The sequence below is a fragment of the Bufo gargarizans genome, chromosome 1, assembly GCF_014858855.1.
Source record: "Bufo gargarizans isolate SCDJY-AF-19 chromosome 1, ASM1485885v1, whole genome shotgun sequence".
NCBI classification, from domain to species: domain Eukaryota; kingdom Metazoa; phylum Chordata; class Amphibia; order Anura; family Bufonidae; genus Bufo; species Bufo gargarizans.
In genome coordinates, this window is record NC_058080.1 from 223,704,355 (window position 1) to 223,719,555 (window position 15,201).

Below are 15,201 nucleotides of genomic sequence, written 5' to 3' on the forward strand. Positions count from 1 at the left end.
TTCGTTTTTTAAATATTATGTTTTGGTGTAATTTTAAACGATAAGGTTACAGTAAGGCCCCTTTAGTCCAGGGCAAACTCATCAGGATCAGGACAGACAGTAGCAGCAGGTAAAGGTAACGGTTGAGTATAAAGCCTACACATAACTCCACAAAACTCAGCAGGAACAGACAGCAGCTGGTTCTTGGCAGGAATGTGTTTCCAGGAATGGTCCACTACCAGACCAGGGCAACACCTAAAATAAACTTAAACACCTCAGGCAGCAGAAGGTAAATGGTAACGCTGTAGTATAAGGCGGACACATAACAGCAGGTAAATGGAGGTACATTAGGCGGAGGTACATTAGGCGGTCACAGGATAAAAATGTAACTGTCGGCTAGTACAGGCCCCAAAAATTAGCCAATAGGTATTCACCTGACAGCACACAACTTTGTAGGATTCTGTGGCTGGAGGGACATTAGGCGGTCACAGGATAAAAATGTAACTGTCGGCCAGTACAGGCTCCAAAAATTTGCTAATAGGCATTCACCTGACAGCACACAACTGCGGTAACGCAGCAAAACCGCAAACAAATGTTGCACTACCTAAATGCACTACAGGTCCTTCTAAAAAAATTAGCATATTATGATAAAGTTCATTATTTTCTGTAATGTACTAATAAACATTAGACTTTCATATATTTTAGATTCATTACACACAACTGAAGTAGTTCAAGCCTTTTAATGTTTTAATATTGAAGATTTTTGGCATACAGCTCATGAAAACCCAAAATTCCTATCTAAAAAAATTAGCATATCATGAAAAGGTTGTCTAAATGAGCTATTAACCTAATCATCTGAATCAACTAATTAACTCTAAACACATGCAAAAGATTACTGAGGCTTTTAAAAACTCCCAGCCTGGTTCATTACTCAAAACCGCAATCATGGGTAAGACTGCCGACCTGACTGCTGTCCAGAAGGCCATCATTGACACCCTCAAGCAAGAGGGTAAGACACAGAAAGAAATTTCTGAACGAATAGGCTGTTCCCAGAGTGCTGTATCAAGGCACCTCAGTGGGAAGTCTGTGGGAAGGAAAAAGTGTGGCAGAAAACGCTGCACAACGAGAAGAGGTGACCGGACCCTGAGGAAGATTGTGGAGAAGGACCGATTCCAGACCTTGGGGTACCTGCGGAAGCAGTGGAGTGAGTCTGGAGTAGAAACATCCAGAGCCACCGTGTACAGGCGTGTGCAGGAAATGGGCTACAGGTGCCGCATTCCCCAGGTCAAGCCACATTTGAACCAGAAACAGCGGCAGAAGCGCCTGACCTGGGCTACAGAGAAGCAGCACTGGACTGTTGCTCAGTGGTCCAAAGTACTTTTTTCGGATGAAAGAAAATTTTGCATTTCATTCGGAAATCAAGGTGCCAGAGCCTGGAGGAAGACTGGGGAGAGGGAAATGCCAAAATGCCTGAAGTCCAGTGTCAAGTACCCACAGTCAGTGATGGTCTGGGGTGCCATGTCAGCTGCTGGTGTTGGTACACTGTGTTTTTATCAAGGGCAGGGTCAATGCAGCTAGCTATCAGGAGATTTTGGAGCACTTCATGCTTCCATCTGCTGAAAAGCTTTATGGAGATGAAGATTTCATTTTTCAGCACGACCTGGCACCTGCTCACAGTGCCAAAACCACTGGTAAATGGTTTACTGACCATGGTATTACTGTGCTGAATTGGCCTGCCAACTCTCCTGACCTGAACCCCATAGAGAATCTGTGGGATATTGGGAAGAGAAAGTTGAGAGACGCAAGACCCAACACTCTGGATGAGCTTAAGGCCGCTATCGAAGCATCCTGGGCCTCCATAACACCTCAGCAGTGCCACAGGCTGATTGCCTCCATGCCACGCCGCATTGAAGCAGTCATTTCTGCAAAAGGATTCCCGACCAAGTATTGAGTGCATAACTGAACATAATTATTTGAAGGTTGACTTTTTTTGTATTAAAAACACTTTTCTTTTATTGGTCGGATGAAATATGCTTTTTTAGATAGGAATTTTGGGTTTTCATGAGCTGTATGCCAAAATCATCAATATTAAAACAATAAAAGGCTTGAACTACTTCAGTTGTGTGTAATGAATCTAAAATATATGAAAGTCTAATGTTTATCAGTACATTACAGAAAATAATGAACTTTATCACAATATGCTAATTTTTTTAGAAGGACCTGTATATAGAAAGTATATTATTGGTATATAACACCCCTGCTTCAATACATTTTTTGGGGGAGCAACTGGTAAATCACACCAGTAGAAATTATTGGTTCCAATAGTGTTTGTCACTCTGTGTAGATGCCGTAACGCAGCAAAACCGCAAACAAATACTGCACTACCTAAATGCACTATATAGAAAGTATATTATTGGTATATAACACCCCTGCTTCAATCAATTTTTTTTGGGGGGGCAACTGGTAAATCATACCAGTAGAAATTATTTGTTCCAAAAGCGTTTGGCACTCTGTGTAGCTGCGGTAATGCAGCAAAACCGCAAACAAATGCTGCACTACCTAAATGCACTATATAGAAAGTAAATTATTGGTATATAACACCCCTGCTTCATTCAGTTTTTTGGGGGGGCAACTGGTAAATCACACCAGTAGAAATTATTTGTTCCAATAGCGTTTGTCACTCTGTGTAGATGCGGTAAAGCAGCAAAACCGCAAACAAATGCTACACTACCTAAATGCACTATATAGAAAGTATATTATTGGTATATAACACCCCTGCTTCAATCAGTTTTTTGGGGGGGCAACTGGTAAATCACACCAGTAGAAATTATTGGCTCCTATAGCGTTTGTCACTCTATGTGTAGATGCTGTAACGCAGAAAAACCGCAAACAAATGCTGCACTACCTAAATGCACCATATAAAAACTATATTATTAGTATATAACACCCTTGCTTCAATCAATTTTTTTGGAAGGCAACTGGTAAATCACACCAGTAGAAATTATTTGTTCCAATCCATTTTCGGGGATGGTCTAAAGGATAATCCTTTTTTCAAGATATAGCTGATCAGAGATTTCATACCTATACATTATCAATGGTTATTTCTGCTTAGGTGGATATTTATAGTTCCATTAGTTGCAACCCCATAATTGGAGGGAAAATCTGTTGGTGGATTTTGAACCATTTTTGGAACTGATTCCATAGGTGGAGGTGTAGAAATGCCATTGTCTGGTGTAAAGGGAACATGGGAATTTATCTTCAGCATATTGGTTAATAGATTTGATAAAATAGTCTGTGCCATAAAGAAATGCCCAACAAAGAGACAACATCTGTTACTAACTATTGATTCAGAGATGTTGTTCTCTGTTCAGTTAGACATAATAGTTTGAAGGTTATAATTGTCTCTGTGGGGCTGAGCTGATAACCCCCCCCCCCCACCCCCCCTCTAGAATTATTGGTTTTGAAAGGATGGTGAGAATTTTTGTTATTGTTCTTAGACTGGCTGCACAGGTTATAATGAAGAAGAGCAACAACCATTATTCGAAGTCCATGATTCCTCTATTTTACAAAATTCCATAACTTTCAAGAGGTGTTAAACCTATGCCGCTAGTGTCTAGTGTTTATTGACTCATGTATCATACAATTTCTAATATTTGTTGACTGTTTGGAAATCATTAAAAATATCTCTTATAACTTAGGGTGTTTGCGGTCTTTGACTTTCATAAATATCTCAGTAGTTTTTGTAATCTGTTTTTTAACTCTACAAACTCTGAATGGTTAGATTTCACTTCCTCTATTTTTACTTTTCAATGGTACAATTGATTTTTGAATAATATTCTTTTCTTGAAATTAACTAAATGTTTAGTCATTCTAAGTTACTTATCCATTATTAGGCAAACACAAATATGGTAAGCTCCTTATCATCTCTGTGACATTCAGGGGATTCTTAACCATAAACACATCTGTCCATATTTCAGATAAGTCTTGAGTAGAGATGGATTTGCGGTTCACCCGGTGGTCGTTTCACGGCAAACTTTGCTCGTTCGCGGTTCGCTAAATATGCGAACATACGGCGATGTCCGCCGGCGCCATATTCTTTAGCATTTTACCGAACTTTGACCTATGACACATCCATCCGGTGGGACAGGACAGCCAATTGAGATGTTTCAGCACATGGACACACCCCCTACACTATAAATAAATCCAATCTGGCAGCCATTTTCACAAAACAATGATAGAGGGGATTGATATACCAGCTTCCACCAAATATAGAATGAGGCCTGCGATACAGCGGCTTCCACCAAATACTGATTAAGGGGTTTGATATACCAGCTTCCAGCAAATAATCATTAAGGGGTTCTATATAGCTGTTTCCACAAAATACTGATAGAGGGAATTTATATACCGGCTTCCACCAAATACAGATTGAGGCCTACGATAAACCGGCTTCCACCAAATATTGATTAAGGGGTTTGATATACCAGCTTCCACCAAATATTGTTTGAGGACTGCGATATTCCTGCTTCCACAAATACTGATCTTCTATAGGGACTTTTGTCACAGGATCATTTTGAAAATAACAGGCAGAGGAAGAGGCAGGCCATTTCACAGGGGTGGTAGGGGTCGGGCAGGTGCATCAGGCCGAAGCCTAAGTAGGAAGTTGGAGAAGGTGCATGCGATTACATCAACGGACGCACCAGAGTTGGTTGAGTGGCTCACTCAGCCTTCTGCTTCTGCACCCTCCTCATCCTCTGTATCTGCACCCTCCTCACTCTCTGCTGTGTGTTCCCCCAAAGACACCACCACCATGGCCCCTCTACTCGAGTCACAGGAATTATTTTCCCATCCATTCCCAGACCTTACCGATGTACAGCCATTCTTGGAATCGTATCAGGAAGGGAAGTAGCAACGGCTGCAACCCAGCAGTCTGATGACAGAGCTCAGATCAGCCAAAGGACAGAGGTCCCCGCTGTTTATGCCTACTCCGAGATCTCTAATGTCAGTGGTGGTGAAGGTTACGATGATGATGTGTCGATGATTGTCATGTGGGTGCCCACAAGAAAGGAAGAGGAGGGGAGTTCAGAGGGAGAGACAGAGCAGCAGATAGGAAGTAGAAGGAGGAGAAGCAGGCAGAACTCGCAGTGCACAGGAGGCAAAAAGCAGACTGCAAATGTATCTGGAGCGAGCCATCCACCATGCACGGTCACATCTGGCGCTCCCAGGATGCCGTCACATGGCTACGCAGTGTGGGCTTTTTTTAACATGTCAGCTGCTGACAATAGTGTTGCCATATGCAGTCTGTGCTGTCAACACATAAGTCGCGGTAAGCCCAACACTCACCTAGGGACAAACGCCTTAAGAAGGTACCTAGCCTCCCATCACCATGGCCAGTGGGAGCAACACCATCAGAACCCACAAATAGAGATGGCATTGTGGTTCGCCCGGAGGTTGTTTCGGGGCAAACTTTGCTCGTTAGTGATTCGCCAAACATGCGAACATATGGCGCAGCATGTTTTTTGCACAGTGCCAAACTTTGAACCATGACACATACATTAGATGGGACAGGACAGCCAATTGAGACGTCTCAGCACATGGACAAACCCCCTACCCTATAAATAAACCCGATCTGGCAGCCATTTTACATTCTGTTTTTTTGCTAGTGTAGAGAGAGGTTGCTCTGTGGATCAGGGACAGACACCAAATGCTAGCTAATAGGGCCACAAAAGTCCTTTTAAGGTCTGGTCTAGGTGTGCTATCGATAGGTATGACATACAGAGGAGTGTGATATACTTATAATATACTTTCTAAAATAGGAATTATACTATAGTGCATTTGTATTGTGCAGCAGTTGTGTGAAGTTCTGCTGTGATACTGCGGCTAGATAGAGAGACAAACGCTATTTGAATAACTAATTGCAACTGGTGTGATATACCTGTTGCCACCCCCAAAAAAAAACTGATTGAGGGGTGTGATATACCTATAATATACCTTCTAACATAGAAAGTATATTATAGTGCATTTGTATTGTGCATCAGTTGTTCACGTTTCTGCTGAGATACCGCAGCTAGATAGAGGGACAAACGCTATTCGAATAACTAATTGCAACTGGTGTGATATACCTGTTAACCAAAAAAAAACTGATTAAGGGGTGCAATATACCTGCTTCCACAAAATACTGATTGTGGGGTGTGATAAACCGGCTTCCACCAAATATTGATTAAGGGGTTTGATATACCAGCTTCCAGCCAATACTCATTATTGGATTCTATATAGATGTTTCCACAATATACTGACACAGGGTATTGATATACCGGATTCCACCAAATATTGATTGAGGCCTGCGATACACCAGCTTCCACCAAATATTGATTAGGGGGTTAGATTTACCAGCTTCCAGCAAATACTCAATATTATTCTATATACCTGTTTCTACAAAATTCTGATAGAGGGTATTGATATAACGGCTTCCACCAAATATTGATTCAGGCCTGAGATACACCGGCTTCCACCAATTACTGCTCTTCTATTGATGACGCCGGATAACCCTCTTGCCCAATGGCTGACCACCGGATTGTCGGAACTGCTAGCCCGCCAACTACTACCATATAAACTGGTGGACTCGGACGCCTTTAGAAAATTTGTGGCCATTGGCACACTGCAAAGGAGGGTCCCCGGAAGGAAATATTTCTCCCAAAAGGGCATCCCAGAGCTATATGACCATGTTCAGCAGCAAGTGTATGTATCTCTGGCACACAGTGTCGGTGCCAAGATACATCTGACCACAGGCACATGGTCTAGCAAACACGGGCAGGGAAGATACAGAACTTTTACTGCCCACTTGGTGAACCTTCTGACTAGAGTTGAGCGAACACCTGGATGTTCGGGTTCGAGAAGTTCGGCCGAACATCCCGGAAATGTTCGGGTTCGGGATCCGAACCCGATCCGAACTTCGTCCCGAACCCGAACCCCATTGAAGTCAATGGGGACCCGAACTTTTCGGCACTAAAACGGCTGTAAAACAGCCCAGGAAAGGGCTAGAGGGCTGCAAAAGGCAGCAACATGTAGGTAAATCCCCTGCAAACAAATGTGGATAGGGAAATTAATTAAAATAAAAATTAAATAAATAAAAATTAACCAAAATCAATTGGAGAGAGGTTCCATAGCAGAGAATCTGGCTTCCCGTCACCCACCACTGGAACAGTCCATTCTCAGATATTTAGGCCCCGGCACCCAGGCAGAGGAGAGAGGTCCCGTAACAGAGAATCTGTCTTCATGTCAGCAGAGAATTAGTCTGCATGTCATAGCAGAGAATGAGGCTTCACGTCAGCCACCACTGCAACAGTCCATTGGCATATATTTAGGCCTAGCACACAGGCAGAGGAGAGAGGTCCCGTAACAGAGAATCTGGCTTCATGTCAGCAGAGAATCAGTCTGCATGTCATAGCAGAGAATGAGGCTTCACGTCAGCCACCACTGCAACAGTCCATTGGCATATATTTAGGCCCAGCACACACACAGGCAGAGGAGAGAGGTCCCGTAACAGAGAATCTGTCTTCATGTCAGCAGAGAATTAGTCTGCATGTCATAGCAGAGAATGAGGCTTCACGTCACCCACCACTGCAACAGTCCATTGGCATATATTTAGGCCTAGCACACAGGCAGAGCAGAGAGGTCCCGTAACAGACAATCTGGCTTCATGACAGCAGAGAATCAGTCTGCATGTCATAGCAGAGAATGAGGCTTCACGTCACCCACCACTGCAACAGTCCATTGGCATATATTTAGGCCTAGCACACAGGCAGAGGAGAGAGGTCCCGTAACAGAGAATCTGTCTTCATGTCAGCAGAGAATCAGTCTGCATGTCATAGCAGAGAATGAGGCTTCACGTCAGCCACCACTGCAACAGTCCATTGGCATATATTTAGGCCCAGCACCCAGGCAGAGGAGGGAGGTCCCGTAACAGAGAATCTGTCTTCATGTCAGCAGAGAATTAGTCTGCATGTCATAGCAGAGAATGAGGCTTCACGTCAGCCACCACTGCAACAGTCCATTGGCATATATTTAGGCCCAGCACACACACAGGCAGAGGAGAGAGGTCCCGTAACAGAGAATCTGGCTTCATGTCAGCAGAGAATCAGTCTGCATGTCATAGCAGAGAATGAGGCTTCACGTCACCCACCACTGCAACAGTCCATTGGCATATATTTAGGCCTAGCACACAGGCAGAGCAGAGAGGTCCCGTAACAGACGATCTGGCTTCATGTCAGCAGAGAATCAGTCTGCATGTCATAGCAGAGAATCAGGCTTCACGTCAGCCACCACTGCAACAGTCCATTGTCATAAATTTAGGCCCAGCACCCAGGCAGAGGAGAGAGGTCCCGTAACAGACAATCTGGCTTCATGTCAGCAGAGAATTAGTCTGCATGTCATAGCAGAGAATCAGGCTTCATGTCAGCCACCACTGCAACAGTCCATTGGCATATATTTAGGCCTAGCACACAGGCAGAGGAGAGGTTCATTCAACTTTGGGTAGCATCGCAATATAATGGTAAAATGAAAATAAAAATAGGATTGAATGAGGAAGTGCCCTGGAGTCCAATAATATATGGTTATGGGGAGGTAGTTAATGTCTAATCTGGACAAGGGACGGACAGGTCCTGTGGGATCCATGCCTGGTTCATTTTTATGAACGTCAGCTTGTCCACATTGGCTGTAGACAGGCGGCTGCGTTTGTCTGTAATGACGCCCCCTGCCGTGCTGAATACACGTTCAGACAAAACGCTGGCTGCCGGGCAGGCCAGCACCTCCAAGGCATAAAAGGCTAGCTCTGGCCACGTGGACAATTTAGAGACCCAGAAGTTGAATGGGGCCGAACCATCAGTCAGTACGTGGAGGGGTGTGCACACGTACTGTTCCACCATGTTAGTGAAATGTTGCCTCCTGCTAACACGTTGCGTATCAGGTGGTGGTGCAGTTAGCTGTGGCGTGTTGACAAAAGTTTTCCACATCTCTGCCATGCTAACCCTGCCCTCAGAGGAGCTGGCCGTGACACAGCTGCCTTGGCGACCTCTTGCTCCTCCTCTGCCTTGGCCTTGGGCTTCCACTTGTTCCCCTGTGACATTTGGGAATGCTCTCAGTAGCGCGTCTACCAACGTGCGCTTGTACTCGCGCATCTTCCTATCACGCTCCAGTGCAGGAAGTAAGGTGGGCACATTGTCTTTGTAGCGTGGATCCAGCAGGGTGGCAACCCAGTAGTCCGCACAGGTTAAAATGTGGGCAACTCTGCTGTCGTTGCGCAGGCACTGCAGCATGTAGTCGCTCATGTGTGCCAGGCTGCCCAGGGGTAAGGACAAGCTGTCCTCTGTGGGAGGCGTATCGTCATCGTCCTGCCTTTCCCCCCAGCCACGCACCAGTGATGGACCCGAGCTGCGTTGGGTGCCACCCCGCTGTGACCATGCTTCATCCTCATCCTCCTCCACCTCCTCCTCATCCTCGTCCTCCTCGTCCTCCAGTAGTGGGCCCTGGCTGGCCACATTTGTACCTGGCCTCTGCTGTTGCAAAAAACCTCCCTCTGAGTCACTTCGAAGAGACTGGCCTGAAAGTGCTAAAAATGACCCCTCTTCCTCATCCTCCTCCTCCTCCTCCTGGGCCACCTCCTGTTCCATCATCGCCCTAAGTGTTTTCTCAAGGAGACATAGAAGTGGTATTGTAACGCTGATAACGGTGTCATCGCCACTGGCCATGTTGGTGGAGTACTCGAAACAGCGCAACAGGGCACACAGGTCTCGCATGGAGGCCCAGTCATTGGTGGTGAAGTGGTGCTGTTCTGTAGTGCGACTGACCCGTGCGTGCTGCAGCTGAAACTCCACTATGGCCTGCTGCTGCTCGCACAGTCTGTCCAGCATGTGCAAGGTGGAGTTCCACCTGGTGGGCACGTCGCATATGAGGCGGTGAGCGGGAAGGCCGAAGTTACGCTGTAGCGCAGACAGGCGAGCAGCGGCAGGATGTGAACGCCGGAAGCGCGAACAGACGGCCCGCACTTTATGCAGCAGCTCTGACATGTCGGGGTAGTTGTGAATGAACTTCTGCACCACCAAATTCAGCACATGCGCCAAGCAAGGGATGTGCGTCAAATTGGCTAGTCCCAGAGCTGCAACGAGATTTCGCCCATTATCACACACCACCAGGCCGGGCTTGAGGCTCACCGGCAGCAACCACTCGTCGGTCTGTTGTTCAATACCCCGCCACAACTCCTGTGCGGTGTGGGGCCTGTCCCCCAAACATATGAGTTTCAGAATGGCCTGCTGACGTTTACCCCGGGCTGTGCTGAAGTTGGTGGTGAAGGTGTGTGGCTGACTGGATGAGCAGGTGGAAGAAGAGGAGGAGGAAGCCGAGAAGGAGGAGGTGGCAACAGGAGGCAAAGAATGTTGCCCTGCGATCCTTGGCGGCGGCAGGACGTGCGCCAAACAGCTCTCCGCCTGGGGCCCAGCTGCCACTACATTTACCCAGTGTGCAGTTAGGGAGATATAGCGTCCCTGGCCGTGCTTACTGGTCCACGTATCTGTGGTTAGGTGGACCTTGCTACAGATGGCGTTGCGCAGTGCACACTTGATTTTATCGGATACTTGGTTGTGCAGGGAAGGCACGGCTCTCTTGGAGAAGTAGTGCCGGCTGGGAACAACATACTGTGGGACAGCAAGCGACATGAGCTGTTTGAAGCTGTCTGTGTCCACCAGCCTAAATGACAGCATTTCATAGGCCAGTAGTTTAGAAATGCTGGCATTCAGGGCCAGGGATCGAGGGTGGCTAGGTGGGAATTTACGCTTTCTATCAAATGTTTGTGAGATGGAGAGCTGAACGCTGGCGTGTGACATGGTTGAGACGCTTGGTGACGGAGGTGGTGGTGGTGGTGTTGGTGGTACATCCCCTGTTTGCTGGGCGGCAGGTGCCAACGTTCCTCCAGAGGCGGAGGAAGAGGCCGAGGCGGCAGCAGCAGAATAGGCCGAGGCGGCAGCAGCAGAAGAGGTAGCAGGGGGAGCCTGAGTGACTTCCTTGGTTTTAAGGTGTTTACTCCACTGCAGTTCATGCTTTGCATGCAGGTGCCTGGTCATGCAGGTTGTGCTCAGGTTCAGAACGTTAATGCCTCGCTTCAGGCTCTGATGGCACAGCGTGCAAACCACTCGGGTCTTGTCGTCAGCACATTGTTTGAAGAAGTGCCATGCCAGGGAACTCCTTGAAGCTGCCTTTGGGGTGCTCGGTCCCAGATGGCGGCGGTCAGTAGCAGGCGGAGTCTCTTGGCGGCGGGTGTTCTGCTTTTGCCCACTGCTCCCTCTTTTGCTACGCTGTTGGCTCGGTCTCACCACTGCCTCTTCCTCCGAACTGTGAAAGTCAGTGGCACGACCTTCATTCCATGTGGGGTCTAGGACCTCATCGTCCCCTGCATCGTCTTCCACCCAGTCTTGATCCCTGACCTCCTGTTCAGTCTGCACACTGCAGAAAGACGCAGCAGTTGGCACCTGTGTTTCGTCATCATCAGAGACATGCTGAGGTGGTATTCCCATGTCCTCATCATCAGGAAACATAAGTGGTTGTGCGTCAGTGCATTCTATGTCTTTCACCGCTGGGGAAGGGCTAGGTGGATGCCCTTGGGAAACCCTGCCAGCGGAGTCTTCAAACAGCATAAGAGACTGCTGCATAACTTGAGGCTGAGACAGTTTCCCTGGTATGCATGGGGGTGATGTGACAGACTGATGGGGTTGGTTTTCAGGCGCCATCTGTGCGCTTTCTGCAGAAGACTGGGTGGGAGATAATGTGAACGTGCTGGATCCACTGTCGGCCACCCAATTGACTAATGCCTGTACCTGCTCAGGCCTTACCATCCTTAGAACGGCATTGGGCCCCACCATATATCGCTGTAAATTCTGGCGGCTACTGGGACCTGAGGTAGTTGGTACACTAGGACGTGTGGATGTGGCAGAACGGCCACGTCCTCTCCCAGCACCAGAGGGTCCACTAACACCACCACGACCATGTCCACGTCCGCGTCCCTTACTAGATGTTTTTCTCATTGTTATGGTTCACCACAACAACAAATATATTATTTGGCCCAATGTATTGTATTCAAATTCAGCGGGATATAAATTTGAGGCCTAGTATTTAGGCGCTGGGTGACCGGTATGGATTTAGTGACAGAATTAGACTTGGAAATGCACAGAAGCGTGTGTGTGAAGTTATTCTGAATGACCCAATGTGCACCTTGAATATTATATACCCTTTTTGGGATAGATTTCAAATAGCTCTGATATAGCAGGAACCACTAAATTATGAAATTGCTAAATTGGGAATTGTACTTCAACCCAGAACAAAAAATGTGCTTTGACGGGCACTAAATAACTTTCCCAGCTACAACAGTACAGCGGTAACGAGAGATTTAGAGGGATTTAAATTTGAGGCCTAGTATTTAGGCGCTGGGTGACAGGTATGGGTTTAGTGACAGAATTAGACTTGGAAATACACAGTAGCGGGTGTGTGTGAAGTTATTCTGAATGACCCAATGTGCACCTTCAATATTATATACCCTTTTTGGGATAGATTTCAAATAGCTCTGATATAGCAGGAACCACTAAATTATGAAATTGCTAAATTGGGAATTGTACTTCAACCCAGAACAAAAAATGTGCTTTGACGGACACTAAATATCTTGCCCAGCAACAACAGTACAGCGGTGGGTAACGAGAGATTTAGAGGGATTTAAATTTGAGGCCTAGTATTTAGGCGCTGGGTCACCGGTATGGATTTAGTGACAGAATTAGACTTGGAAATGCACAGAAGCGTGTGTGTGAAGTTATTCTGAATGACCCTATGTGCACCTTCAATATTATATACCCTTTTAGGGATAGATTTCAAATAGCTCTGATATAGCAGAAACCACTAAATTATGAAATTGCTAAATTGGGAATTGTACTTCAACCCAGAACAAAAAATGTGCTTTGACGGACACTAAATATCTTGCCCAGCAACAACAGTACAGCGGTGGGTAACGAGAGATTTAGAGGGATTTAAATTTGAGGCCTAGTATTTAGGCGCTGGGTCACCGGTATGGATTTAGTGACAGAATTAGACTTGGAAATGCACAGAAGCGTGTGTGTGAAGTTATTCTGAATGACCCTATGTGCACCTTCAATATTATATACCCTTTTAGGGATAGATTTCAAATAGCTCTGATATAGCAGAAACCACTAAATTATGAAATTGCTAAATTGGGAATTGTACTTCAACCCAGAACAAAAAATGTGCTTTGACGGACACTAAATATCTTGCCCAGCAACAACAGTACAGCGGTGGGTAACGAGAGATTTAGAGGGATTTAAATTTGAGGCCTAGTATTTAGGCGCTGGGTGACAGGTATGGGTTTAGTGACAGAATTAGACTTGGAAATACACAGTAGCGGGTGTGTGTGAAGTTATTCTGAATGACCCAATGTGCACCTTCAATATTATATACCCTTTTTGGGATAGATTTCAAATAGCTCTGATATAGCAGAAACCACTAAATTATGAAATTGCTAAATTGGGAATTGTACTTCAACCCAGAACAAAAAATGTGCTTTGACGGACACTAAATATCTTGCCCAGCAACAACAGTACAGTGGTGGGTAACGAGAGATTTAGAGGGATTTAAATTTGAGGCCTAGTATTTAGGCGCTGGGTCACCGGTATGGATTTAGTGACAGAATTAGACTTGGAAATGCACAGAAGCGTGTGTGTGAAGTTATTCTGAATGACCCTATGTGCACCTTCAATATTATATACCCTTTTAGGGATAGATTTCAAATAGCTCTGATATAGCAGAAACCACTAAATTATGAAATTGCTAAATTGGGAATTGTACTTCAACCCAGAACAAAAAATGTGCTTTGACGGACACTAAATATCTTGCCCAGCAACAACAGTACAGCGGTGGGTAACGAGAGATTTAGAGGGATTTAAATTTGAGGCCTAGTATTTAGGCGCTGGGTGACAGGTATGGGTTTAGTGACAGAATTAGACTTGGAAATACACAGTAGCGGGTGTGTGTGAAGTTATTCTGAATGACCCAATGTGCACCTTCAATATTATATACCCTTTTTGGGATAGATTTCAAATAGCTCTGATATAGCAGGAACCACTAAATTATGAAATTGCTAAATTGGGAATTGTATTTCAACCCAGAACAAGAAATGTGCTTGAACGGACACTAAATAACTCGCCCAGCTACAGCACTAGGGACAGATTTAGCTGGATATAAATTTGAGGCCTAGTATTTAGGCGCTGGGTGACCGGTATGGATTTAGTGACAGAATTAGACTGGGATATGGCCAAAAAATGAACAGACTATTGCTGGTTAAATGCACTTGGTGTGACAGCTTCACCCTGATGTAGGCTTTAGCCAAAAAACAACCACACCATTGAGGGTTAAATGCACTTGGTGACAGGCGCAGCTTGCCCCTGATTTTGTATATGGCCAAAAAATGAACAGACTATTGCTGGTTAAATGCACTTGGTGTGACAGCTTCACCCTGATGTAGGCTTTAGCAAAAAAACAACCACACCATTGAGGGTTAAATGCACTTGGTGACAGGCGCAGCTTGCCCCTGATTTTGTATATGGCCAAAAAATGAACAGACTATTGCTGGTTAAATGCACTTGGTGTGACAGCTTCACCCTGATGTAGGCTTTAGCCAAAAAACAACCACACCATTGAGGGTTAAATGCACTTGGTGACAGGCGCAGCTTGCCCCTGATTTTGTATATGGCCAAAAAATGAACAGACTATTGCTGGTTAAATGCACTTGGTGTGACAGCTTCACCCTGATGTAGGCTTTAGCCAAAAAACAACCACACCATTGAGGGTTAAATGCACTTGGTCGCAGCTTGTGCTGGCGCACCACAAGACACAAAATGGCCGCCGATCACCCCAGAAAAATGAGACTGACAAACGGTCTGTGCAGCCTAAAAACAGTGAGCAATTGAGGATCAGCAGCTCAATGATCCACAGCTGCAGATCGATCAGTTAATCAAGTCCTTTGGAGGAGTTAATCTGCCTAATCTCGCCCTACTGTCGCAGCCGCAACCTCTCCCTACGCTAATCAGAGCAGAGTGACGGGCGGCGCTATGTGACTCCAGCTTAAATAGAGGCTGGGTCACATGGTGCTCTGGCCAATCACAGCCATGCCAATAGTAG